The sequence below is a fragment of the Esox lucius genome, chromosome 9, assembly GCF_011004845.1.
Source record: "Esox lucius isolate fEsoLuc1 chromosome 9, fEsoLuc1.pri, whole genome shotgun sequence".
Lineage (NCBI taxonomy): Eukaryota > Metazoa > Chordata > Actinopteri > Esociformes > Esocidae > Esox > Esox lucius.
Window position 1 is genome coordinate 8,757,758 of NC_047577.1, and position 24,716 is coordinate 8,782,473.

The window sequence follows — 24,716 nt, forward strand, 5'->3', positions numbered from 1 at the left end:
CAAATGGGTCGGCATACGGGTTGCCATACGGGATAGTTTTTTATTTTATTCTGGCTCAGAAGTAAACACCTTCACGTCTCAACGAGCCGGACCCGTTAATTAACTAATTGATCATAACAGTAAGATACTAGCATTGGGATGTCTAAGCTGCGATGTAGGCCAGAGAGCTGTGAAATGGAAGCAGTAAACAGGCAACAGCAGAGTAATTAGGACCATAAAAAATATATATTTGAGTGTGATCATAAAAACCGTTATTCCATGGCAACATATGCTATTTCAGCCCAAATGCATATCCAGTTGTATTACGGGACTGCCTGGCTAACCCCATTGAATAGTGTTTCTCTTTTCTACTCTCTCGAGGCATCTCTCGCTCATTTTCGTCCCTCCTCCCTCTCTCCTCCGGCTCCCCTCTTCTCTTCCCCCTCTCTTGCGCACCCACTCACTCCTCGCGCTTTCTCCCTCGCGCTGTCCGAGCTCCAGCACACGGTGTTGTCACGGGATAATTAACTACCTTCTGGTACGCTGCAGAACAGAAACCGCGATTTAACGGTAGGCTGCCATTTGTTTCTTTTTAAATTACAATATCAACATCATTTCTAGTGGGTGTGGTGCTAAAACACGCCAAGTTGGCATTTTCTTGGTGTGGATTGTTGTTTGAAAGTCTCAGCTGCTGCAAAACGGACAGCAACGTGTGGATATGACGGCGCTGCACTGTATGGTTGTAGCCTCCTCGCAGATCTGTGGGATTTCAACAGCCTTCTCTCGCTGCATGTGTGTAGAGTGTGTGTGCGAATGTTTTGCTTGCAGAAGATTCTTACGGTCCTTTTCTTAATAGGGGACCGGTCCATTCAAAATGATCAGGTTGGGTCAGTAGCCTCAACAAGGAAAAGCTTGTAAGCTACTGGACGGTCTGTAGTTAACCCAAGCTAATTGAGTGCAGTTACCAAATTAGTGTTGGTATGTGTGTTTAACGGGTGTGTTTAGACCAGCTATGAAGGTGTTCAACAGCAATTCGGAAGCCAGCTGTTGATGCGATATGGGGATATTTTTTCCCAAGCCATGGGTGTGTGGGGATGCGTTGTCTTATGAGCCTCCACTGATACACGGTACGGGGACGGTTGTTCTTTTTGTGAGACGAACGGATAACGGTGCCAAAGCATGTCGTGTGTGTGTGTGTTTGTGCCTGTCGCTCTTGATTGACGTGTTACAATAACCACCCCTCTGTAGAATGGAGTTCCCATTTTGTAATTGCAATAACACAGAGTTATCGCGGCTACATTTGATCATCGACAGCCTTACTGGTATGCCTTTTCCGAGCGTATCATTATCTTAAAACATATTGCCCAAAGCTACTATAGGAAAATGATACGCTCTCTCTCTCTCTCTCTCTCTCTCTCTCTCGCTCTCTCTCTGTGTGAGAGAGGGAGAGAGAGAGCGAGAGAGACACCTCCCACACCAACTGACACAGTCACACAGGCTCGCGCCCGCCACCACTTGATTTATAACTTAGCAAATGCGCAGTGACTGGCGAAGCTTGGGGTCCTCGCTCGCGATTCGCTGTCATCCAGATAGCATTTTACCGACCCGATTGTAAGACGGAGATTACCCCTCTGGAATACAGATAAACACCGGTTCATCTCTGGGCACCCGGCGCCGGGGCTTGTGCTCCAACCCCAGGTAGGGTTGTTACCGGTGGCCTGGCACCGTTTAGAGTTGATGGATTAGTGTAACAACGAAGCCTACTAATAATAACGAGTGGTAGCCTACTATGTAAGCAAATAAACCTATTTAATTCACACTAAATGGCGGTTTTATTTGATTTGATGGAGTCCCTGAAGACGGTTGAATACTTCAACGCTGCTGGACCTTATTCTGTTTATTGTATTTCTATATATTTTACAATTATTTAAGTTATTTATGTTTTAGAGAGCTTTTGTTTGACAGACTGTGCTTGAATATGACAGTCATGTATCATCATAATCTCCAGCTTTCTCAGCAGCAACAAATCAAACCACACGCACGCTGATAATATATTAGCATGTATTTTTCTCACAGTCCTTTCTCTGGTTCCCTTCTATAATCAATGTCCCTAAGCTGGTCTGTTCCATGCTTTGACATTCACATTACTGTCTCGCGCGCTTACACACACGCACACACGCGGGTGCACGCACACTGCCCCACGCACACTGCCCCACGCACACTGCCCCACGCACACTGCCCCAAAATTAAACCCATATCCAAAACAGAGGTATAACAATTTTTTGGTGGTATCTAGAGCATATTGCTGCTTACCATACACAGAAAAAACAAGTATATACAAATATATGTGTGTGTGTGTGTTTCTTACCTTAGTGGCATGCTTGGAAATGGTTTTGCTACCAGCTCTGTAAGATTGTTTGGAACTTTGGCAAAGGAGTCTCTCTCTTTCTGTCTCTCTCTCTGTCTCTCTCTGTCTCTTTCTTTCTGTCTGTCTCTCTCAGTCTCTCTCTCTCTGTCTCTCTCTCTCTGTCTCTTTCTCTCTCTCTGTCTCTCTCTCTTTGTCTCTCTCTCTGTCTCTCTCTCTCTGTTTCTCTCTCTCTGTCGCTCTCTCTGTCACTGTCTCTCTCTGTTCATCTCAATAGGTTATATCAATAACCATGAGATGCCAGCCTTGACATCTTTCATTTTTAGTGTTTTCAATGAAGCCAGATAAGTGTTTGTGTGTGAGAGGCCTGCATCCCTATTAGACAGCAATAACAAGATGGGGGACTGGCCAAAGGTCCTAATAGGGCAATATTATTCATGTTTTACTATCCTAGTGAGGACTTGTGGGCCTAATTCCAACACACAACACACACACACACACACATCACCAATCATAAAAAAGGGGTATTTCATGTTCACACCATAAGGAAACAACATCTCATCTTTGCTCTGGTACAGTCGTCATTCCACACATCACACCGCGGCCTGGTGCTGAGACTGTGGCTGGTGTTTGTGTGTGGGTACAGAGTAAGGTAAGAGCAGCTAGCCAGCTACTCCAGTAATATCACACTATCACTAATAGTGCTACCGTTGGACATGACCTGGTAGGCTACACGGAGTGGTCGACACGCCCACACAAACTTTACACACACGCATGCGCATACACACGAATGCATGGAGACTCTATCACACACACAAACCTTTAACTGTACTTGTGGAAAATCCCGTTCCCAGTACAGTGATGCACATACACACGAATGCATGGAGACTCTATCACACACACACACGCCTTTAACTATACTTGTTGAAAATCCCGTTCCCAGTACAGTGATACACATACACACGTATGATGTAATGGATACTGGTCTGATCAGCTACAGCAGCAGGGAGGGAGGGTGCCTTCTCCCAGAGGGCTAGTGATTTCTCCAGTGAGGAACTCTGCGATCCATGAGTGAACGCCATCGGCCATGTGAGGTAAAGGACGAAACGACGTTACGTAGATCCGCTGTGTACAGCGATGGTCGGGGTTACGGTTAGGGTTAGATATTGAAGTCAGGGTTAGGGTTAGGAATTAAAGTCAAGATTATTAGGTATTAAAGATACTCCAATTAGGATTAGGCATTCCTTTCAAATGGTCACGTTGAGGTTTAAGGTTTTTGGTAACACTAAAAACTAAATGTTTTGCCTGTCAAGGGATTAGAAACTACGAACCTTTAGAATCAAAACCAGCACTTTAACAACACAACCACCCTCCCTCATGTGCCGGGCACAGTCGTCGCCGGCTGACGCTCTGGTTAAATGTAATAGTGCTAAGCATTGGCCATTGTTGCCATTTTCCCACCCAATCAGCGTTTAGCTCACACGCTCATGCACGCACACACACACACACACACACACACACACACACACACGCACGCACACACGCACACACACACGGGTGCAGTGACAGTATTGAGTTCCTGGTGTCAAGATGTACGGCTATATAAATTATGTGTGGATGTCAAGGGGATCTTTTCTGGATCTTCCAGGAATTGCTGGGTCTTGATTAAATCGTTGCTGTTGAAAGTGGAATACAAAATGTTCTGGTAAAAGACGTTTCCTCACAGTTTTGTTAATGGTTGCGAAAAAAAAGCAAGCATTTAGCAGTCCCGTCTCATCAGTCGGGTGTAATTGACTTCACAGCTGTTTTAGGTTTAAGTGCCTTGCTCAAGGGCTAATCACCAGATGTTCACTTTGTCATGGGGCTGGAGACATCTGATACACTCACATATACATTGTTTAACATCATTTGGACTTGAGCTGTTGCTTTTCAACAGGAAGAGTTTAGAAAACTCTGGATAGTGGAAACATGCTCAACTGTCCCATGCATCCTTCAACCTAGTAGGAGATCCTATGAAATAAGAGAACACCTAGCAGGAACGACAGGTTGCAGTTTGATCTGAAACACGTCAGGCTACAGTTTATTCTAAACAGTTTATTCTAAAACACATCAGGCTACAGTTTTATCTGAAACACGTCAGTTTACAATTTATTCTGAAACGCTTTAGGTTACAGTTTATTCTGAAACACGTCAGGCTACAGTTTATTCTGAAACGCGTCAAACTGCAGTTTAATCTGAAACACGTCATGTTACAGTTTAAATGATGCTACATTTTGATCTCAAACACGTCAGGTTAGAGACATGGGATGCAGTTATATCTGAAACACATCAAGTTAGAGACATGGGATAAAGTTTGGTGTGCCATCACTATCTTTAAAGGCTGGTTTTGCGGACACAGATTAAGCCTATTCGTGGACTAGCCTTAATCTGGACAATGGTCAAACTGGTTCTGGGAAGCTTAATCCAGACCTTGCTTATTTCTTAATGAATAGAAAGAACTGTTGTCTTGGCAGATAACTGAAAATAGTTTCATATGAAGTGTATACTGCATGAAGGAAAAACAAATACTTTAATTCAAGTTTTTTTTTTATTCTTAAAAAGACTGAATTTAAATAAAAACAATCTATGACCCGCCTGGCAGGGGGGTGGGGTTTCTGAGTGTGTTTGTAGGGGGGGTCTGAGTGTGTGTGTAAATCTAACCTATATCTAACCCCAATTCCAACACTATGCCCAACTGTCCTTCATGTTTTTCCTTAAATCTGACCTGACCCTTAAACCAGAATTAACTTTTTCCTTAGTGGGTACCTGCCAAATCACCTAATGAAATGGAGAATTTCTCACCTGGTGGGGATGCAAAACCAGAAATGGAATGTCCCCTGAACCTTACTTTAACCTTAACCTAATCCTAGCCCTACCTTTACTTGAAGCCAACCGTAACCCTTACCTAATCCTAACCTTAACCATAACCCTTAACCTAACTTCCTTAATCCAAATGCCTAACCATGAAACCTGAAAATCTAGTTTTTCCTATTGTAGATGTTTCCACATGTTTTATTTTTTTTACTTACCTTCTGTGGATTTTGATGATACTAAAAACTAATGAACACAGCCAACCCAGTGGAGTATATTTACTTTTTACTTATTACATCTCAGGTTAAATGTCAACGTTTCAAATGCAATCTCCGCTCTTTCCATTTACTCAACCAATCATGATAATTTCTGCCTTCAGGACGTGTTTTAGCAAGTGGAACTCTAATGTGCCTGGTATCCCCTCTTGTGAATGCAAGTGCTACCGGCGAAGCTTTTATGTCACCAATATGTGTCCACTGCTTCAAAAACCTCAAACCTCCATTCCATTATAACTGTGCTAACTATCCCCTGTCACAACCCTTCCATTATAACTGTGCTAACTATCCCCTGTCACAACCCTTCCATCATAACTGTGCTAACTATTCCCTGTCACAACCCTTCCATTATGTCTGTGCTAACTATCCCCTGTCACAACCCTTCCATTATAACTGTGCTAACTATCCCCTGTCACAACCCTTCCATTATGTCTGTGCTAACTATCCCCTGTCACAACCCTTCCATTATAACTGTGCTAACTATCCCCTGTCACAACCCTTCCATTATGACTGTGCTAACTATCCCCTGTCACAACCCTTCCATTATAACTGTGCTATGTACCTTCTGTCACTGTGTGTTTATATATGTGTGTGTACAAACGTGTATATATGTGTATGTGTGTGTGTGTGTGTGTGTTGTGCAGGCAGTTACCTGAAACACCAGACGCTATGAAAAGGTCATGTTACAAATTTGACTACCTAATGTAATTACCCTAATTACCAAGGCAGTTTTGAATTGAAATGACAACAGGTAGCAAATATTACATTAAGTGCTTAGGAAAACAATAGCTACAATTCAATGGCGAGGACGACAGCTTTAGGGTGTCTAGAAATAGTGACAGGAAGACAACAGGAGAGCCACCGAGCTCTGTGTGTGTGCGTGTCGGCATGTGTCCGTGCTGAATACACCTGATGTCGTGGTCTTTGTGGCCACCTTCTTTTCACTGACTCTGGAAGCGGGCTGATAGTCTGTCCGCAGCATGGAGCCGGCCTTCGCTAACACGCTAAGTGTTAGCTGCTCGCGACATGCCCAGCTGACAGGACGTGGCCTTCTCATAGCTGGCCTATGGGTGAGCACCCCGCTACCCCCACCTTTATTCACTTATGTAGGTGAGTGCCTCTCACTTGACGGATGCAGATAAATACTGCTGTTTCGGTACCCAACAACATGAGGGACCGTATCCTGACCTGGTCCGTCATTATTCAGATGGTTTGTCTCCATCCTTGTCTTCCTGGTATTTTTCAGTGTGGGCAAAACAGAGAGGGAGAGAGGGTGTGTCTACATGACACGTGACAGAATGTCTGTGTTTGTGTGTGTGTGTGTGTTTCTATACTCTCACCACTTCTGTTCCAGCAGCAGGGACATTTAAAAACTGTTAACAGCGTGACTTGATGGTTTAGGATCTGTTCAGCCATATTGAATAGACTGTAGATTTGTGTTAGTTTAGTGTAAGTGTGTGTGTGTGTGTGTATATGTGGGTGTTGTTTGTGTTCATGTTTCACAGGGCTATTCATTTGCAGTATTTGATCTAATGATGACTGTTCTCTTTTTCCTCTGATCTGATCCGTCCAGAGCCTGTAGCCACAAAGCGTTCCAGAGTAGCAGTGCTGATCTAGGACCAGTTCATACATATCTTATGTATCTTATTCATTATGTCCAGGAAAGCCCAACTGCTCGTGGGCCAGTAGTCCTACTAGGAGAGGCTCTGTGGATACTGGCACAGATACTATGTTACAGATGGGGAAACACCACCAGCTGGCCTCTGCACAGATATTACCACAGGAAGTGGTTCAAACCCCCGTGTGTTTTTTTGTGTTTGTTTGTTTGTGTGTGTGTGCACGTGTGTGTGTGCGCATGTTCGAGAGAGAGAGAGAAGCAGGAATGTTTTATGGATCTGGTAATATACACTGCGGCCAGTGTGAGACACTGTGGTGGGGGTGTGTGTGGGTGTATTCCTGCTGTTCCTACTTTCAACAACCACCAGCAGGAACGTCCGGTCCGTGAACCTGATCCCGTGATAGATCAGCTGAGTAACCGTGGCAACTCGGACTCTGTCCTACCAAATGTCCCGTGTCCCAAATTACGTCCCCTGTTGGTCATAAACCCCGTAGGCCCTTGGTTAATGGGTGCCATTTGGGACGGCGCCCTATGTCCGTCCCTGCTGAACAGTCTTGGTACAGTAGTCTTGGTACAGTAGTCTTGGTACTGCACCGTTCTGCTGGTTCTGTCCATGGTGCTGAATTCAGCTTCTCAGTGAATAACAGCAGGGAGCTCTCCGTGGTCCTGACATCTAAACCTCCTTTTCATGCCGCCTTCTTCTCCTTTGTGTGTGTGTGTTGTGTGTGTGTGTGTGTTTCTTTGTGCTCTAGTTCAGTAGTTCAGTCCTTGCCAAGTCTCTGATGTAAAAAATAATAACTTGGCTTATACACACACCACACACACGCACGAGCAGGCTGATGTGGACAACGGCTAAACCGACAGTGTTTGTTTGTTCGTGTATGCGATGATGTTCAGGGAGGTCGTGATATTTTCCATACAAATCTGACGTCTGTCCAGGGCTTTAAGACGTCAATTTATGACTTGAAAACGGTCGGCCACGGCCAGCAGGGCACGCTGTTACAGTGAGGTAAGTGGGAGGTTTGCTAGTGTTTTAGCTATTCCCAAGGCTGGCACCAAGGCTGTTTTTGGCACGTCCAAAATTAATTGTCGACACGACACATCCAAATCACAGCAGGCTGCAAAATAATGTCCTGATATTTATATATTGATTTGATATTAAAATATTTATATGGGAGTAATATATTGACATTATATTAATATATTGAGTCAATATTAATACATCAACGTAATATTCATATATTAATTTAATATTAATGTATTTATATCATATTATAGTTCAAATTTTGCATGAGCCCACTATTTATATTTGTTTGCACATTTCCAGTTGTAAGCATTCATATTTGATTCCACTACTGTGGCTAATTCCTACTGTGGCTAGGTTCACAAAGGTCAGTTTTACTTGGAGGTTCATTTATAAACAGTATGGCCAAACTAGGACACGACAGGCTGACACAATTACCCAACCCTGTATAACACGGTGACGCAATCACAGGGGGCCTCTCGTTTTCAACAAGAGCGAAGAGTAGGATGTGTATTTTTTACTAAATTGCTCATCACCAGCTGGTACCCCACTACATTGGTGTTCTTTAAGCTCTTCCAAAGCGTAAGCCCTCAACCTATCAAAATCATCATTAGCACTTCAGCAGTAGATGTTTCCCACTTGTGGATACGTTTTGGAGTCTTTTTTTAATATTTGCTATTCTGTCTTCCTGTCTTATCTGCACTCATCTGTATGTTTGTGTGAGTGTGTGTGTGTTTGTTGATTTAATCAAATTCTGCAAGTTCTTCCGGGTCCTGGAATCACTGTGATTCAGACTGCCCATATGCTTTATGCCGGACGAGGCCAACTGTCTTGTTGTGTGTGACACAGCAGATCATTAGCTTGTGGACGGGGTCTTCCTTAGCAGCAGCCTGACAAGTAGCCAATGGGTGAGATGCTCAAACACGCGTTCATTTGCATCCTCACCATCACAAGATGTAGCTAACAAATAACACAGGTCCAAATGCGCGCACGGACTCAAACAAACTAGCAGGACTGAATGAACTGAGTCAACAGTACACCCGCTCTCTGCTTCTCTGCCAGCTACTGTATTACAGGGATAGAATGGTTTCTGTCATGGTACTGAAATACTGCACTGAGGAGCTCTCCGTGGACCTAGAAATGGAACTCCACGTCGCAACAATGTCTATGACAACAGTGAGAACAAAATGGCCACACTTCCTTGGGTTGTTGCCTGCTCAGCTGAAATGGAATATTCTTTCACAGAGGCCTCTGTGGTTCTGGAAATATAACTCAATGTAAACACGATTTAGAGGGCAGCGATGGAAGCAGCATGGCCACTCTGGACAGACGCCTTTTCTTTTGCTGTAGGCCCAGAAGTGACTTCGCCGCCAGGCTAGCGGTCATAGCGCAGTAACCAATCATAGTTGGCCTTAGTGGGAGTGTCGGTATCGTAATAAGGGAGTGACCTTGCTGAGTAAATTATTTGTGATCTATTGATTTTAGCAATCTAAAGACTATGAGCATGTCTCCAAAAATTAAGCTATGTTTCAGAAGGTTGATAATGCTAACAAACACTTGCCCATTACATCCAGTCTAGCTTGCCAGCTTTTCATAATATAAAAGAGAAACCAACCACTAACGGCCCTTAATATCGAGCCGGTGCTGTTTTGAGCCAGAGCAGTGCCAAGTCAGTGCATTGTCCAGCCAGTGCAGTGTCGAGCCAGTGCAGTGTAGCATACCGTATGTATCCTAGCATGTTATGACCCTGTGTATCCTCGCATGTTATGACCCTGTGTATCCTAGCATGTTGTGACCCTGTGTATCCTAGCATGTTGTGACCCTGTGTATCCTAGCATGTTATGACCCTATGTATCCTAGCATGTTGTGACCCTGTGTATCCTAGCATGTTATGAACCTGTGTATCCTAGAATGTTGTAACCCTGTGTATCCTAGCATGTTATGACCCTATGTATCCTAGCATGTTGTGACCCTGTGTATCCTAGCATGTTGTGACTCTATGTATCCTAGCATGTTATGACCCTGTGTATCCTAGCATGTTGTGACCCTGTGTATCCTAGCATGTTATGACCCTATGTATCCTAGCATGTTGTGACCCTGTGTATCCTAGCATGTTGTAACCCTGTGTATCCTAGCATGTTATGACCCTATGTATCCTAGCATGTTGTGACCCTGTGTATCCTAGCATGTTGTGACTCTATGTATCCTAGCATGTTATGACCCTGTGTATCCTAGCATGTTGTGACCCTGTGTATCCTAGCGTGTTATGACCCTGTGTATCCTAGCATGTTATGACCCTGTGTGTCCTAGCATGTTGTGACCCTGTGTATCCTAGCATGTTATGACCCTGTGTATCCTAGCATGTTATGACCCTGTGTGTCCTAGCATGTTGTGACCCTGTGTATCCTAGCATGTTGTGACCCTGTGTATCCTAGCATGTTGTGACTCTATGTATCCTAGTGTGTTATGACCCTGTGTATCCTAGCATGTTGTGACCCTGTGTATCCTAGCATGTTGTGACCCTGTGTATCCTAGCATGTTATGACCCTATGTATCCTAGCATGTTGTGACCCTGTGTATCCTAGCATGTTGTGACCCTGTGTATCCTAGCATGTTGTGACTCTATGTATCCTAGCGTGTTATGACCCTGTGTATCCTAGCATGTTGTGACCCTGTGTATCCTAGCATGTTATGACCCTATGTATCCTAGCATGTTGTGACCCTGTGTATCCTAGCATGTTGTGACCCTGTGTATCCTAGCATGTTGTGACCCTGTGTATCCTAGCATGTTATGAATCTGTGTATCCTAGCATGTTATGACCCTGTGTATCCTAGCATGTTGTGACCCTGTGTATCCTAGCATGTTATGACCTTGTGTATCCTAGCATGTTATGACCCTGTGTATCCTAGCATGTTATGAACCTAGTCGTTCCAGATCAGTCTGTGTTTCCAACCTGGTGGTGGCAAGTGGACAAGCTGTGAATAATATCACCAGTGTGTTGCATCTCTGAATCCCTGTGTTATTAAACCATAACTAATGGCATGCAACCTCTCGTTTTAGAAGAGATCCCTTTCATGTAACCGTCTGTTCGATTGGACCACAGGTGGTGTAAAACCAACGGCACTGAAGCCCTTTCTGGGATTGAAATGAAGACCACATCCTCGGGACAACACATGCTCTTGTTTAGACTTTTCTGAAAATTGCCTCGCTATGGTCATGCTGAATTAATAAGCCTATCAATTGAAATGGTGGAGCTGACATTTTGCCTGTAGGGTGCAATGGGAAATTAGATGGAGCCAGGTCGTACCTGCATCTAGCTAAGCGGACCCTGGCAAAAGGCTTCATTACAATCAGAAACCTCTATTTTATTCATCCTAGCCCAATTAAAATTACCCAACATGCAGCACTTGCATTATTTAGTGTCAGTTTGTAGTTGTAACATCTGGCACAAAATAAAGCACACTTGCCAAAAGATATCATTTGTTTTCTGAAGACTGTCCAAGAGTTTCAAGCACAAAGATTGGGAGCTCTGTCTGACTTCCATCACTCTCTCTCCTGCTGGATTTATATATAGCTATACACACGCGCAAAAATGGATTTATTAACGGTCGATAGTAGAGAGATGGTTTGCATCGACCTCGATGGAAAATTATCTAGCGGGTTTAAATGGAGTTTAATAAGGAGTATATTTTCATTTCATGTTTCTGTACTCCATTACATCATGTCAACTCCTAAGGAGCTTTCTTTTGAGGCAAAACAGAATCTTTCTCTTAACCTTGCTACAGTTTTGGTCAAAGTTTGTCCTCAATTTCACATGTAAACATAATGGCTATATAGCTGATTACTGGCTTTGGTTCTACCGTGAAGCTCTCCCTGGAAACAGGGCTTAACGTTAATTCACAACATTCACAACAATTTCAGCTTTTTAGGACAACCTGTTTATTGCCATCTATCTGAATTACCTTTTATTGTTGCAGTCTATCTGAATGTCTGTCTATTGTTACAGTCTATCCAAATGACTGTTTGGTGCTACGGTCTGTCTGAATGACTGTTTGGTGCTACGGTCTATCTGAATGACTGTCTGGTTCTACGGTCTATCTGAATGACTGATTACTGTTTTGATGACTTTGTGTTTGAGTATGAGTATGTAAGCAATAGGGAATGTGAACCTAGGGACTGTTGTGAGATAACTTTTAATGGAAATCTATTGTGATCCCAGAGTAATTGAGATTTCGCAAGTATATTAAAACAAGCGTGTTTTGTGTGTGTGTGTGTGTGTGTGTGTGTGTGAGAGAGAGAGTGTGTCCGATAAAGAATGCAGAATCACATTATTTTCTGCATTCCTTGGCTGCTCACACCAGACCATCTGGACCAATTAGAAGCTGTGAGGTACCCCCCGGGGGGTCCAATGAAACATGGCCAGAGGCAGGGGGCGGGGCTTAGCCAAATCCTCCCCCATTTAGAAGCACTTCCTTGGGGGACCTGTCTAAGTCTCACCCCATGCCTGGTCCCGGCCTCCACAGTGAAGGAGACACATTAATGGGTGGAGTGGACCCTAGACCGTTTCACGGTCAGTTGGAGTGTTCACCCTAATGGTTGGGGACACAGGAAGAGGAAGCTGATTCTAGATCTGTACCTGGGGACCTGGTTTCAAATCGTTGGAGTGAGGCTGTTAAATTGCACCCTCTTCACGCATAGATGATCTGTCTTTCTCTTTGTCACACACAGTTGAACACACACACACACACACACACACATGCACACATTTACACACTCATTCCCTAGAGTTAATAGTGTTGGGCTAAAACCAGACTGGTTTCGCTGCCCTTTCACTGATGGTGTGTGTGGGTGTGTGTGTGTGGGTGCGTGTGTGAGGGTGTGTGTGTGTGTGGGTGTGTGTGTGTGGGTGTGTGTGTGTGTTCGCGAAACAGAGAGAGATAGAGAGAGAGAGGGTTTGACTACATGCATGTGACAGAATGTCTCTGTTTGTGTGTGTTTGTGTTTCTATACTCTCACCACTTCTGTTCCAGCAGCAGGGACATTTAAAACAGTTAACAGCGTGACTTGATGGTTTAGGATCTGTTCTAATCAGCCAGATTGAATAGAAGAGAGACAGTAGATTTGTGTTTAGTGTAAGTCAAGTGTTTTAAGGGATGGAGATATTGACAGTGAGGGCCTTGTTCTACTTCTCCACATCTGAACTGTAGATAGCAGTTGTGTGTACAGCGTCTAAGCCCAGGATTAACTGGGCCGGGGCCACTGTGTTGTATTATTTCTGAAGGTCCACTGCGTTGTATTTGTTCTGGAGGTCCACTGCATTGTATTTTTTTTGAAGGTCCACTGTGATGTTTTTTTTCTGAATGTCAGTCTACATGAGTAGTGGAAAATACCAGGTGACATTTCTAAATGTGTTTTACATCAGCAATTCATTTCTTATTGTGTCTGTCAGTAGCAGCTGCTCAATTAGCAGTGTCAGCTAACAATTTATTGATTGCTAGCTAGTCCAGCTATCTGTTAAAGTTGTATTAGTTATGGCTGAAAACTGACCAGCCCCCCATTGACCCCCCCCCCCCCCCCCCCCTGTGATTCTCCCTTAGATATAATTTTAGCTGTGCAAGTCATGGCATAATGCGTGGAATTGCAGGAAATGTACTGTAAAATAGCAATTTCTCTCCACCAAACTCATATTCAAACCCAGAACGTAACATGGTCGCACTTTATTTCTCTCTGCCTTATAGCACAAGGGGGGAAAAAAACGGCATGATAATCTTCACAATTGTTAAATAAATAACCAAATTAACTAAATAAACTAAATACGTTTTACCTAACAGTTTTCGGTTTCATGGCAAAGAAGTGCAGTAACTTGTTTTAGTGGCCTTGAGCACGGTCCCTTCAGCCAACGCTGGCAGCACAAGCAGGAGACTGTGGCTTCCTTCAACCAAAAGCCGGAAGCCTAACTGGTACCTTCCGCTCTGAGGGAGCAGATGAAGGGTCGCCTTTGCCCAACTTCCTTATCAAGGTGTCCAAGCGACTGCCTGATAAAAACATACTAGAACCGGTTGACTTATGGTTGCGCTTCGGTGTTCCGGTGCAGAGTCAGGTAGACGGGTGCCAGCCAGAAGAGCCTACCCGGGGCAGCAGCCCGTCTGCCATCTCTGCCGCATGAGACTGTCCACGCCTCCGGGAACAGGAACGACGCCGGGTCAGCACGCTGAATGGAACGGGAACTCGGGCAAAAATGGAAATGGCTCCGTAAGAAGCGCTGAGTTAGCCTAGCTCCTGTGCCCTGGCGTTGGCTGTGTGTTCTCACACACGGACACACACACTCGGACAACCACACGCGTACACACACACACACGGACACACGTCCACTAAGCACAATGCTTGTGTGGTTTTTTGTGCTCTCCCAGTGTCTCAAGTCGATTTATCTGTCTGGCGAATTGATGCAAGCACACGCACACACACATTTATATGTAACATGCTTATAGTGCTGATGCGTTGTAATACACACACACCCGTGTTCCCTCGCACACACACACACACACACATTCACAGACACATCACACACACATACACAGGTACAGCCGATATAAAAAGTCTACACACCACTATTAAAATGCCAGGTTCCTGTGATGTAAAAGAATGAGACAAAGATCACTCATGTCAGAACTTTTTCCACCTTTAATGTGACCTATAATGTGAACAATTCAATTGAAAAACTTAAATAAAATAAAAAAAACTCAACAATAATCTGGTTGCATTAGCGTGCACACCTTTAAACTAATAAACTTATAACTTGATGTGCAGTGTACCTTTTGGAATTATGGCCAAAAAGTTCCACCTTGGTTTCATCAGACCATAACACATTTTCCCACATGCTTTTTGGGGACTTCAGCCAGGCTTGGATGTTTTTCTTTGTAAGAAAAAGCTTCTGTCTTGCCACCCTACCCCATAGCCCATTCATTTGAAGAATAAGGGAGATTGTTGTCACATGTAGCACACAGCCAGTACTTGCCAGAAGTTCCTGCAGTTCCGTTAATGTTGCTGTAGGCCTTTTGGAAGTCTCCCTGACCAGTTTTCTTCTTGTCTTTTCATCAATTTTGGAGGGACGTCCAATTCTTGGAAATGTCTCTGTTGTGCCATATTTTCTCCACTTGATGATGACTGTCTTCACTGTGTTGCATGGTATATCTAATGCTTTGGAAATTATTTTGTTCCCTTCTGCTGACTGATATCTTTCAACAATGAGATCCCTCTGATGCTTTGGAAGCTCTCTGCGGACCATCGGTTTTTGCGCTGAGATGCAACTAAGACAATGTACGGAAAATCCTGCTAGAACAGCTGAATTTTATTTGTGATTAATCAGAGTCACTTTAAATCATGGCAGGTATGTAATGACTTCTATTTAACATGAGTTTGAATGTTACTGGTTAATTCTGAACACAGCCACATCCCCAGTTATAAGAGGGTGTGCACACTTATGCAACCAGGTTATTGTAAGGTTTTTATTTTACATTTTTCTCCCTTGAAGATTTCAGTTTGTTTTTCAATTGAATTGTTCACATTATAGGTCACATTAAAAGTGGAAAAAGTTCTGACATGATTTATCTTTGTCTCATTCTTTTACATCACAAAAACCTGGCAATTTAACAGAGTTGTGTAGACTTTTTATATCCACTGTACTCATAAGAAATGTCGTAAGGATTGATATTCATAAAATCACCTTGCCAAATCAAACTCACACACACATAAAACACAGGAGGGGTTAAAACTCGAATGAACTTGCCTCAGAAATGTGGGTTCGCTTCTGTGATTTTATGTATAAGAGAGTCTGGAAGAGAGTGTGTGTATGAGCATATGTTTGATTTAGTGAGGTGATTTTGTGAAAATCAGTCGGAGGGTTTTGCTAATGCCTTTATGAGTCATAGAGAGAGCCCCAGGCAAAATTACATTATAACTCTTCTCAAATGTGTGTATTTGCGTGTGTGTGTGTTTATGTGGGGGTTTGTGTGTGAAAGGCGAGACAAAGATAGAGACAAAGTGTGTGCAAAAGTGTGTGTGTGTGGTACTGGAATGTACTTAATGTGTACACTACTGTTGTGTTTCTGGGTGTGTGTGAATGTTTAATAACTGATGGCTATGGCCAAGTTCAGTTAGACTGTTGCACTCAGAAAGTTCAAGTCAGACAGTTACATTTAGACAGTTGCAGATAGACAGTTACAGACAGTTGTGCATAGGCAGTTACAGTCAGATAATGACAGTTGGACAGTTACAGTTAGACAGTTACACATGGGCAGTTACACAGTTACAGTTAGACAGTTACACATGGGCAGTAACACTCAGACAGTTACAGTCAGACAGTTTCAGTTAGACTGTTGCACTCAGACATTTAAAACCAGACAGTTGCAGTTAGACAGTTTTTTTTACCCCAGTTTATAAGCCGGGTTGCATAAACCTCTCCATCCCTCTTTCTCCCTCACACGCTCTGCCCTAAACATCAGTGTTAGGCTCAGATCCCCACCCTTCTCTCTTCTGAGCGTTCTCTTTAATTAAATGTAACCCTTCATTAACAGCCAGTGCTTGCCAAAGCTCTATTAGTCTGACTTACCATCCATTCCTTTGGCAGCACCGTCCCATAGCACTCTATTAGCTACGCAGTGTTTGACTGGGCCCCGTTTAGAGGCTGTTCATAGCACAGGGATCGTGGTGATACTATATTTAGGACTAACAATAGTTCCGAGGTTTTCTAGAACTAACCCCTGAAATGACCACGTCCTCCCCAGTGTCGCGTCAGTCTTTTTATAGGGTAACCCGTCTCCCTTTCTGGGTCACATAATCATCCTAATGGTTTCCCCGTTTCTGGCTGTGGACTTCCATCGTAGTCCACTGTAGAACATGCTGTCACGTGAGACTACGCGACCAGGAAACACCCACATTTAACCAACCCATTGGTAAGTATTGTTTATAGAGGTTGTGGCAATGCCTTTGTCGGTAGAACCCTTTTTTTTTAATGAAACATAAACAAAGCTGTCTGTGTGTGTGTGTGTGTGTGTGTTTTGTCGTAGAGAGTGTGTGTCTCTGTGTGTTGTTGACAGGGTGTGTCTCTTTGTGGGTTGTTGACAGTGTGTGTATTTCTGTGTGTGTGTGTGTGTGTGTGTATGTGTGTATGTGTGTATGTGTGTGCATGTGCGTGTGTGTGTATTGTTGGCACTGTCTCCGTCTCTGTCCTACAGAAACAGCTGTAGTAAACATACTGGCACCGTCACTGGATTTGTTCCGGAGGTTTGATTTGGTTTAACTACCCACTTCCCTTTTTAAATGTAAATGTGTAATGCTCATACATTACATCAGACCTTTTTTAAAGTTGTGCCTGATGCTGCCTTGTTCCAGGTGTCCACGGAGGGCAGATTGGCCTTGTAGACCCCTGGCATGGAGAGCTCTATAACCTCCGGAAGAAAGACTGGCCACTGTTGCCTTGGAAACGGATGATGGGCAGTCCACCATTGTGTTCTGTCTCTCTGCTACCAGGGAAGATAGCTATGAAATACACAGAGTTTGTAAAGTCAAATCAGAACTGCGCTGGCTACACTGGATATGTGTAAGTTGGCCGGATAAATGACTGATTGTGTTGTGGAATAACGTTCAAAAATGCATTCCTCTGATTGGCCTCAAGGATCTATCCATGGTCCATGTGTTCCTTTTGTAGTGCATGGTAGCATGTTTGGTTCAGAGCATTAGTTGCTATGGTTTCTGGTCAAGGCTACCTTCCATGCTCTCGTTCTGGAGCCAAATACTCATAGTTTGCTTTAAGTTCTGGTTTGGCAGTGCTCGCAAGGTTATAAGTCCAGCATTCAGGAATACCCCTCTGGCAATGCACAAACGGCACTGCGAACATAACCGACATTTCACTTTTTATTTGCCCATTGTGTCTGCATCGTCATTTACACGTTGTTACATCACAGCGAATAGCTAATAATGTAACATCTCGACTGTCTTGCCCCATTGGAAACTTCAGTGTGTGCATTGTGTGCAGTGTGTTCCTCATTTTTGGTCTATCATTATTCTCATTTATTTCCTTCTCTTTGGCATGATAGAACGTTTCACATCCTAATAATACCTTTGAATTGAATTTTAGAGAAATAAAGAAAAACCTGAAGGACAGAAAAGGGAGGGGGTTTGCGGCGAAAGCCAGAGAATGAGGGAAAGCATTGACAGAGAAAGAGAGAGAATGGATGGAGAGGAAGACAGAAATAGAGGAAGATATTGGACAGAATATAGATGGAGACAGATGAGGTGAAACAGAGGACGGATAATGACAACAAATGGAGTGAGAAAGGGATTGAGAAGGAACATAGAGTATGCGATAGAGTGAATGAGAGTTTCCAACACGTACAGTATTGTACCTATTCCTGAACAGTGTCAGGAATCTTCTATTCACGCTTCGCCTCTCATTAGCAAACTAACCCTAATGCCTCCCTGTGTGTGTCTGTGAAGCCTTCCTTCTGTCCTCTAGCTCTGTGTCATAATTGAAAATACACTTACTGTCAGGCTTATTAAATAACTCTCCCTAAGCGAGGGTACAGTGTTTCCGAGACATCTGTCACAGTGACAAACCATTCGTAGTGCCACTGCGTGTTAGTCAGACTAAATAGTACAGTGGGAAAATTGATAGTGAGCGGGTTCAGATTGGCTTGTCTAGTGTTCAGTTAATACAATTGTCACAGTTTGATCCAAATTGTTAAAGAGTTGTTGACAAAATGTTGTTAATTGTGTATGTCAGGTTTGTTTACATGCATTCAAAGAAATGTCTTGGCCTCAGTTGGAATTATGAGCTTAATGAAAATGGGTTGTTGTCTTTCTGGGTTTTCCAGGTGTGTTTTCCAGGCCGGCAATTAGATTAATAGACATCATAATGTTAATAATCACAATTACACTCGGTGAGGGTCAACGCAATGAGTCACCAATTCAATGAAGATATCTATGCTCTATTATATTTCTATAATACTTATTCAATCAAACCTGCTCTATCTCTTTCTTTAAGACTGAATCACTGAAAACATTCTATTCTCTATCTATACTAGAACGTACCTGTCCCAAATGGCTTGTGACCCTGTGTAGCCTTTAGCTTTTAGCCTGTAGCTTGTAGCCCGTGGACTGTAGCCTGTTGCTTGTAGCCCATAGCTTGTAGCCCATAGTATGTAGCCTGTAGTTTGTAGTCTGTAGACTGTAGCCTGTAGACAGAAGTTTGTAGCCCATAGCTTTTAGTCCGTAGCATGTAGCCTGTAGACTGTAGCCCGTAGCCTGAAGCTTGTAACCCGTAGCCCATAGCCTGTAGTCCGTAGCCCATACACCGTAGCCCGTAGACTGCAGCCCGAAGCCAGTAGACCGAAGCCTGTAGCCCGAAGCCTGTAGCCCACTGACTGTAGCTTGTTGCCTGTATTAGCTTCCTCTGGGACTGCCTGCTGACTTGACAGCGGGACAGTATGCATGAAGGCATTAATATCTACCATCTGACCTGGCTGTGTTAACCATGCACATTATTTTGCCAGAGTGTGTGTGTGATTGTGTGTGTATGTGTGTGTGCATCGTTGTTTGTTGTTTACCAGTAAACAGGACTACCTGTACTCACTGTGTTAAATGCAGAGCTTTCAGACAGACTGATGAAGACGAGTGAAGTAGGAGAGAAATGAACATGTTGCAGAGAATGTACAAGGGAGAGAGAAAGAAATGAAAAAAAAGAGAGAAATAAAAGAGAGAGAGATTTCTTCCGTCATGGCCAAAGGGTGAGACGGGGATTCTGCCTGGGCCCCATTCTTTCCAACATTTATATCAGTGTCTTGGCAAGAGGACAGGAAACGTCTGCAGCAGCCTGGAATTGGAATATAAAATGTCGACTGTGTGCATATTCTGGTGCTTCTGTTTCCAGCAAGGAGGGCTTCCGCATAAAACGATGTCTGACAAAACCTAAAATGTGATATCCCAATTAGATTCTGTCTTGAAACATGAAGAAAATATCCTCCTATCAGTCTAATGGAACTATGGATGAGAAGCCTGGGGTCCACTTAAAATCAAGACTTACTCAAATGCAAAACCCCAAATAATGCATTAAGAGAAGAAAATTAGGAAATTAGGATCCTAATTATAAAGATCCAGAAAAAATGTGTTTAACTGTACACCAAAGTAATTCTCTAACTTTCCATAACAAAGCTCTGATCCAGAGAGAGATTAATCTTGTAAAAAGCCTTTAGATCCTGCTGTGTTTAAGGCTAAACATACCAACATACCTGACCACTGTGACCAGCTTACCAGACCACTGTGACCAGCATACCTGACCACTGTGACCAGCATACCAGACCACTGTGACCAGCATACCTGACCACTGTGACCAGCATACCTGACCACTCTGACCAACATACCTGACTACTGTGACCAGCATACCTGACCACTGTGACCGGCATACCTGACCACTCTGACCAACATACCTGACCACTGTGACCAGCATACCTGACCACTGTGACCGGCATACCTGACCGCTCTGACCAACATACCTGACTACTGTGACCAACATACCTGACCACTGTGCCTGGTCCTTGTTGTGCACGCTGCCCAAAAAGTCAGGTGGAAACCGAGCTGCACTTAACCTCCTGCCAAATGATTGACCACATAAGAGACACATATTTCCCTCAGATAATACAAACATATAAAGAATTTTAAATCAAATATTCATGAACCTCAGAATACCGCAGTGGACAAATGGACAACCAGTTGAACCACCCTAAAAAATGGAAACGTTACTGATATTTTACTGCGAATAAAAAATCACTGTAAACATTACTAATATTTAGTTGCATATTTTTTTTACTTTATATTTCATACCTGAGCTTTTCACACTTTGTTAAAAAACTGTGCATATCTAATAATAATGCCATTTATCCATTTTACATTACATTGTGTTGTCTGTTTAATGTTTACTTTTCCCTAGTTACTTAAGAACCTTCAGAGATTACTTTTCCATCAGAGAAACAGTAAGACACAGTTGTGACGAGAGAGACTGAGAGAGATGCTGACCGATGGAGTGGCCTTGACAGGACAGTAGAGGAGGGTGCCAGTGGAGGACAGGGCACCAGAGGAGAGGGAAAACAGACAACACACCGACAGGTGTAAAAGACAAACAGGCACACCTGTAGCGTGGTCTCTTAAAGCCACCCTGTAGTCGCACTCTTCATGTTCTGCCTTCTCCAGGTACCATAACTTCTCCAGCCACCATGCCTCCTCCAGCCACCATGCCTCCTCCAGCCACCATGCCTTCTCCAGGCACCATGCCTTCTCCAGCCACCATGCCTTCTCCAGGCACCATGTCTTCTCCAGGCACCCTGCCTTCTCCAGGCACCATGCCTTCTCCAGCCACCATGCCTTCACCAGCCACTATGCCTTCTCCAGGCACCATGCCTTCTCCAGGCACCATGCCTTCACCAGGCACCATGCCTTCTCCAGGCACCATGCCTTCTCCAGCCACTATGCCTTCTCCAGGCACCATGCCTTCTCCAGGCACCATGCCTTCTCCAGCCAACATGCCTTCTCCAGGCACCATGCCTTCTCCAGGCACCATGCCTTCTCCAGCCAACATGCCTTCTCCAGGCACCATGCCTTCTCCAGCCACCATCCAGCCACCATCCACATTTGGATCTAAGTACGGGCTCAGTTAACCAGTGTGTGTAGCTGCACTGGCACAACCACTAAGAATGCATTTGCGAGACGACACATACAACGAAGCAACACACTGCGGTGTGTAAATGTTTAGGAAAATTATAGAAACACATAAGAATGAGAAATATGCACCCAGGCCGTCTATGAAATAAGTAACGACTGAACAGATGCTGAATGTGTTTAGACATAATGAGATGTAATTACTTTAGACATAAGTAATTGGACATGATTACTTCTCTTATGATACACGATTGGAATAGCATTTTAGTACACTTAAAATATACCTTTAATTAATAAAACTTGTAGTATCTATTTTAACATATATTTATATATATTAGGAGCAAATATTTAGTGTACTGAAATTTCCAATCAAGAGAGATGAGAGGATGAAGAGAGATGAGACAGGGTGGAAGAGAGATGAGACAGGGTGGAAGAGAGATGAGAGGGGTGGAAGAGAGATGAGAGGAGGAAGAGAGATGTGAGGAGGAAGAGAGATGAGACAGGGTGGAAGAGAGATGAGACAGTTGGAAGAGAGATGAGAGGAGGAAGAGAGATGAGAGGAGGAAGAGAGATGAGATGGGTGGAAGAGAGATGAGACAGGTTGGAAGAGAGATGAGAGGAGGAAGAGAGATGAGAGGAGGAAGAGAGATGAGAGGGGTGGAAGAGAGATGAGAGGAGGAAGAGAGATGAGAGGGGTGGAAGAGAGATGAGAGGGGTGGAAGAGAGATGAGACAGGGTGGAAGAGAGATGAGGGGTGGAGGAGAGATGAGTGTAAGAGAGATGAGAGAAGCTTGTAGATGGAAGAAGACTAATGCTCTAGAGGAGAAGACTAGTGAAGGAGAGATAAATTGTGTTTGAGCGGCATTAATGTTCTTAAGCATGTATATATACCATTGCCGAGAGCTAGCAAGTTACATACTAGTAGCTGCCCGGGGCTCCTTGTGTGTGTCTATGTATCGCTAAGGTGTGTCTGTGTCTCTAACGTGTGTGTGTGTGTGTGTGTGTGTGTCTTTTTGTGTCTCTTACGTGTGTGTGTGTGCCTGTGTGTGTATGTGTGTGGCTACAAACTCATTAGTCTATACAGGGGAGAAAATCTATAAAGGGATTAAGCAGGCATGCATGGATTAGACTGGAGAAGGGTATAAAATACAGGAGAGAAGGATAGAGAGCAAGAGAGGGGGATGAGAGGCAGAGAGGAGAGAAGGGGGAGTTGTAAAGGGAGAGGGGGAAGGCAGAGAGAGGGGATATCAGGGAAGGGGCAGAGAGGGAGAGTTATACAATATATACACACACACACACACACACATATATATACACACGCAGTATATATGTGTAAAGAGAGAGAGATATTGCAGACTTAAGCAGAAAGTGAATATGACAGAGAATTACGAGAATGACAGTTAGTCATGGATGGAAGTAAAGAGGCCGTAATACAGAACAGGGGTTAGGATTGAATTTGGCCCCTCTGAAGTTTTGAGGGAACACGCGAGTGATCGACGAGGATTAGAGAGAGTTAGAGAGTAGGGGCAGGATGACTGATGTTGACGTGTAGGCCTACACATATTGTCTCAGAAAGTCCATATGTCATCATGCTCGTAACTCTGGGAATTTCTGACATGTCTTATCTCATTTAATATTACAACAAAGTTGTCTGTCTCTGCGATTCAAAAATGGAACACACGGACACACACACAACCACACACACACACACACGTACGCATGAACACACACCCACACACACACTCATTCACTCACTCACTCTGAATACAACTGAATAAACACCATGTCCCCTTCTGCTTGAGGTCTCTTGATACCTTCAAGTAAAATAGACATCCATTACATCATGATAACCAACAGCGTCAAGTGTCAAATCAGGGGGGGGGGGGGTGTGTATGTGTTTGTGAGCGCCTGCCTTTGTGTGTGTGTGTGTGTGTGTGTGTGTCAGGTCTCACATTATAGTAAACAGCCAGCCTGGCCTCGAGACAGATGACACATCCAATACTGCAATGGTGGCCATTGCAGTATTGGATAGATCTGGGAGAGGGGTAAGCAAACAAAACAATAAAAATGTGAAGGATATTGTGGAAACAGAGAAATGAAAAGCTGAAGGGATAAACACGGTTAGAGGCCTTGGTGATGGTTGATTCCCAGGGCAGAGAAAGATAGGGAGGTAGAGTTGGATGGTTGGGTCCTGACCAACCATGAAAATCATAGAAGGATACTAAAACCTCCCCATGTGGGGACTCTGAGGACCTATGGGGACAAAAGGGTCACATTTAAAAACATGGGTTAAGTTAGGTTTTTGGCTTAGGTTTAGAGGTTGTAGGGAATCGTCATAATTTACAATGCTAACGCTACTATGATTAGCGTGTTATGCAAACATTCATAGCTGTGTGATTTTCAAGCTTCTTGAAACTGTGGATGCCTGAAGATTAGAGGCCAGTTCATTAGCAGCTAAGGGGCCTGTGGAGACAGTGTGTCGTGTGTGCGTGTGTGTTCGTGTATTTGTCTGAGGCATGTGTGTGTGTTCATGTACAGTTGTGCTCAAAAGTTTTCATACCCTTGGAGAATTGGTAATATATGTAGCATTTGTAAAGAAAACATGAGTGAGCAGGCAAAACACATGTCCTTTACTTCTTATGGAATTCACATTCAACTGTAGGTCGTAACAGAATCGCACGGTCATAAAACAAAACATGGCAAGAAGGAAAAAATAAACTGACCCCTGTTCAAAAGTCTGCATACCCTTAGTTCTTAATACTGTGTATTGCCCCATTTAGCATCAATGACAGCATGCAGTCTTTTGTATTAGTTGTCTATGAGGCCCTGAATTCTTGCAGGTGGTATAGCTGCCCATTCATCTTGGCAAAATGCCTCCAGTCTTTTTGTCGTCTTGC

At 43.7% G+C, this 24,716-nt stretch overlaps 1 protein-coding gene across 4 annotated transcripts in view; it reads left to right on the forward strand.

Annotated features, from left to right (window-relative positions):
* Positions 1–459: 459 nt before the first annotated feature.
* Positions 460–24,716, forward strand: part of elfn2a (extracellular leucine-rich repeat and fibronectin type III domain containing 2a) — a 144,403-nt gene continuing 120,146 nt past the window's right edge. For 3 of the 4 annotated variants that reach the window (XM_029122385.2, XM_029122384.2, XM_029122383.2), the window contains exon 1: positions 460–549. The gene's annotated coding sequence lies outside the window, so the exon portion shown is untranslated. Of the gene's footprint in view, positions 550–1,624; positions 1,678–24,716 lie in introns of those variants that run through there. The other variant, XM_034294356.1, reaches the window with a different exon arrangement.